General features: G+C 37.4%; 1 pseudogene; it reads right to left on the reverse strand.

Moving 5' to 3' along the window:
* Positions 1-463: 463 nt before the first annotated feature.
* On the reverse strand, positions 464-3,847 carry LOC117214563 (annotated as a pseudogene).
* Between the last annotated feature and the right edge of the window lie 1,092 nt (positions 3,848-4,939).

Genomic DNA, 4,939 nt, shown 5'->3' on the forward strand with positions numbered 1-4,939 from the left:
AAAGAACAGTGAAATATCTACCGATTAACCAATGTTGCCAGTACTGAATCGCCTCTTTAATAGCCAGACATTCGAGGTGGATTGCTTTCTTCTTTGCCTCTGTTGGTCTTAATTTTCTCGAAAAGTACGCAACCGGATGTAACATCCCGTTGTCTCAAGGTTGCTTTAAGATAGCTCCTAAACCGTTTCCACTTGCATCCGTATAAATAAATACTTCTTTGTTTTGATCGTATATTGAAAGAATTGGACTTGAACAGAGGTATTCTTTAATCTTTTGAAGTGATTTTTCACATTCTTCGTTCCAAATAAATTCTACATTTTTCCTTAATAAATTGTGGAGTGGTTCCAAGAGTTTGCACGCGTCTTCTATACATTTGTAATAAAAATTAATTTTTCCCAATAGTTGTCTCACGTTTTTCTTGTTTCTTGGGCGTTCAAATTCTCGTATCGCTTTGAGGTTATCTCATTCTGGTCTCACACCGTCTTTTTCGATGATGTGAGCCAGATATTTTACTGACTTTTCTGCTAGCTTACATTTTGCCAGTTTTAATCGGAAACCTTCCTTTTCCATAACATTCATCAACTGTTCTATGTGTCTGGTATGTTGATCGAATGTTTCGGAGAAGACTAGAACATCGTCTATATAGTTTATGCAGAATCCTGTTAGTCCATTTCTTCTAAGAATATTTGCAAGCACTCGTTGAAAAATAGCGGAAGAGATTTTCAGTCCGAACGGTAAACATTTCCATTGCCAGTGTCCGTTTTGTGTTATGAAGGCTGTCTTCTCTCGGTCCTCTTTTTTTTATTGGAATTGACCAGAACGTTGAATTTATGTCAAACGTTGAGAAGAAATGGCAATTTCCCGCTTTGACTGTGATGTCTTCTATTCTTGGGAATGGTTGTGGTTCCGGAACTACAATTTTGTTTATCTCCCGGAAATCGATACACAGTCTACCTCTCCGATTCGATTCTATTTTAAAAGCCAGTGTCACTGGTGCTGCAAATGGTGAACTTGATTCCTCTATGAGATCGTGTTCCAGTAATTTTGTGATTTGGAACTCTATTTCTTTTTGATCTGGGATGGAACACCTGTATGGTTTTTTTTATATGTACCTGTTTTCGGTTAGCTTTATGGAGGCCTCTTGTAATTTTCTCATTCCCACATCAAATTTGTGTTTGGCAAATACTTCTTTGTATTTCTCTATAAGTTGAAATACTTCTTTCTTTTGTGAGTTATCTAAGTGTCCAAGGTTGTCTATAAATTTGTCTGTCTTCGTGTCTTCGGTAATGTTTATCTCTCTTCTCTTCTGATTATTCTTTCTTTCTTCTCTCTTATTAAATATTATCTCTTCTTCTTTGTCACTTACTTTTTGAGTGACTCTCAGATTCTCATCTTGTTTTAGTTTGAACTTCCGTATGACGTCTAGCCCTAGGATAAGGTCATATGTGAAGTTATCATTGCGTACTATATAAATGTCTATCTCTTTTTCTATTTTATTTATTCTCATTTTTAATCTCGCCCGGCTGCTCGTGAAGTCCTTTCCACTGATAGTTTTGAACATACTCTTGTCTTCTGTTATGTCCGCTTTTATTTGATCAATAATCTTTTGATTAATAAAGCTTGCATTAGCTCCAGTGTCGTAGATACCTTCAATCTCTTTTTGATCATTGATCTTAACTCGCAGTTTTATCAGTGGTTCGTACTTCTCCGGGCATTTTAGCTTTTTTTCATTCTCATCTAGTGTTATTGCTTTCTCATTTTCTGATGTAAATAGTTCCAGTGGATTTACCTGTTTGGGTTTCTTTTGAGCATTTCTGTTTCTACATAATTCCACTGGGTGGAATCGGCCCGGGAAGTTCAGTGCTTCACAGATCGTGCACGGTTCTTTCTTGGATGGTGGGTTTGCCTTTTTTGTCCAGGTTTACCTTTCTTCCTTGTGTTTCTTTCCTTTTTCTCTGGTCTTCGTATTATCCCATAATTCCCATTAGGTCATTTGTTAATTGTACACTTTCTCTCTCGATTTTATCTTGGATGTCGATAGGTAATCCAATGACAATCAAATGTATCCTCGCGTCTTCATCCATTTTCCTCTTTACTTCCAATATTAGTCGTTCTTTCTCTAAGGCATATTCAATGAACGAATGAAAGGTATTGTTGTAAGCGTATGTTATATGAAAGGTAAAGTTGTAAGCGTATCGTATTGTAGACCAACCTTTATTGTTTGTCGGAGACGAAAGGAAAACCGGAGCCTTCCCTTTGCAATTTTGGGAAAGTCTTCTAATGCTTTAGCCTAGATTTTATCATAGCTGTAATTAAGCAATTGTTGTCATTCGACGATCTGATTGTAATTGTTCAAGATTTGTGATAGCGAAATTGGGTTCGAGGTGACAACTGGTCGCCGAACGTAGCCACGGTCACGAGATAAACGTTTTGCCCGACGAAGGTGTGGATCGGTTGTATAGTTCTCCCTAGAAATCACATAGAATTGTACTTTGGAGATATCGATATAATGGGACACACGTTGTATTAGGAATAAAACTCCAGACAGAAACTGCCTAGCAACGGCGTTTGGAACTTTCTCGATGCTTCCAAAGAGTATACAACAAACTCTTGGCAGAAACTGCCTAGCAACGGCGATTGGAACCTCCTCGATGCCTCCAGCGAGCATATAACAAACAAATGCAGTCGTACAGCGAGAAAGATTTTCATCAGATATTCATTCGTGTGATCGCCTTGGAAAGTGATACATCGAGCAGTTTACCGAGCGTCTCAGCAATTGTATTTTTGTGCCTAAAATTATTGAGTTATCCCGTTGACCGTGGATTCGTTTGAACCCAAGAACATTGTTAATAGCGTTAATTAAATTCATTATTCGTTAAATTTATTATTCGTAAAACCTATTATTCGTTAATCTCATTATTCGTTAAACTTATTATTCGTTAATCTAATCATTAGTTAAACTTATTGTTTGTTAATCTTATTATTCATTAAACTCAATATTCATAATATTTTGTAAAATCTTGTATATACGTTTTGTAAAACGATGGCTAATTCAAACGAAGAATCGTTACGCGCCTTAAATTCTAATGTTAACCCGACATGTTAAAGGTTTTGAGAAATGCGTCTTTCCAGTCTTCCCAGTTGTGTCCTTCAGCTTTCAGCAGATTTGTTTGGTACCATTTTGCTGCTGTTTTCTCTAAATATTTTTCTAAACCTTTGACTTTCTCCTCATCACTTTTTATTTTATATTTTCTGCATTCTTCTTCATCCTCTGATATCCAGTCTCGGGCTTCTTGAGTTCCATCAAATTGTTTTATACTAAAGTTTATTTCTTCTATTTCACGCTTATCTAGTTTTTGGAGAGTTTTTAGAAGTCTTTCCATGCCCAGACTGGACTTCTCGGTTTCCGTCTTTATTTTCGTTGTGGGGGTAATTTCTACTTCCTCTAGGAAAATGTCTCGGAATACGAAGTTTAAGTCTGTATCGATATATAGCGCTGCTGTCTCGTCATCCATTGTGAGTTTAACATTTCTATACTGGCCTACCTTTGTTAGACTGTTTGCGGCCTTCTTCGCTGTTACTGAACTGAATAATTGCTGATGATAGCTTTTTGCTTGATATTCCGGGGGAAAATGTAGCATACTTCGCCTTCCGGTCTTCTTATAGATTCCATACTCTCTATCTGCTCCCCTTTCGCGTTCTCGTTCATGACGATACGTAAGTTAACTTTCAGCGGCATGGCGTAGCGAAAATCGATTTATAAGGTTCAATTCTAGGATAATTCAGGGGTCGATTCTGAAAATCGAGTTTATTGTGAAAATACTTAAATGAAATACAGGAGTAAACAACAATTAACAACAGTAATAATTAAATAAACAACAATAAATTAATAACAGTAAACAATAAATAGCAAGTTCTGTGCAATGTCTACCTGAAAATCGAGAATCGATTTTCAACGTCCTGAGCTACCGATCTTTCTTCGTCAATCTTCAATGTTTTAAATAATTACTCTTTCTTCTGTGATCTTGTCTATCTCCGATGTTGATCTCTGTCCGTACGTTTGGGAAATGCGTGTCTCTCAAAATGGCTCTCCGTAAAACAAAAAAAGCCGCTCTGTCCGTGAAACAAAAGAAGTCGTGCTGTCCGTAAAACAGAGAAAGTCCCCTTGTTTATCCGCATTTGAACCTTATAGAGTTTACATATATCACACTCAATTGTATTAATTATTAACGTAAATTATTAAAGTTAAAGTATATGCGTCATATCTTTAAGAAAAATTATAATTTGATTATCAAAAACTTTATTTCAATGTACTTGTGTAGAGAACAGCATTATCTGTCACACATTGCAGTGCTGCATCGTTTACACGTAATTCGCGCCAAACTCTGCCGTACAAAGAAACCGCCCCGCACATAATTCAACCGTACCTAAGAGATTAACCGTTTTAGTGTCAGAGGTTTTTAAGAATTCGTGTCGGGTTGTGCCATACAGCGCTATAGCGCTTTGTTTATTTTTTTTTCGTTTATACAGGTGGTTTACGATTATTTGAAAAAAAAGTAATTACCAGAGGAAACTCTCGGAGCGCGTTGCGAATTGACGATCGTGACAAAATATCACGATACAGTTTAGCACAGTACGTGAACAGCGCGATGCGCTGCGTGGCGCTAAAACGGTTAAGCGCATGCTACAAGGCCTGCGAATGACGTCCGAGGCCAGAACGTCGTAAAAGAATAAACCCTGGGACTTACAAAAAACGCAAGGGCCTTCGACAAAAAAAAAGGACAGCTTTCCTACCCTGGAATAAAATTGTCTTTTTCGGGAATCTCGGCACTTTATATAAAGAGAAACGAGGAAAAGCTCGACACACAGTTACGCAGAGTCACAGAGAGAGCGTTGCGAGTGATTAGTGAAATCGAGTCGACAGCGAACACGCGCTAG

Source organism: Bombus bifarius, unplaced genomic scaffold (assembly GCF_011952205.1).
Source record: "Bombus bifarius isolate JDL3187 unplaced genomic scaffold, Bbif_JDL3187 scf7180000009201, whole genome shotgun sequence".
Taxonomy (NCBI): domain Eukaryota; kingdom Metazoa; phylum Arthropoda; class Insecta; order Hymenoptera; family Apidae; genus Bombus; species Bombus bifarius.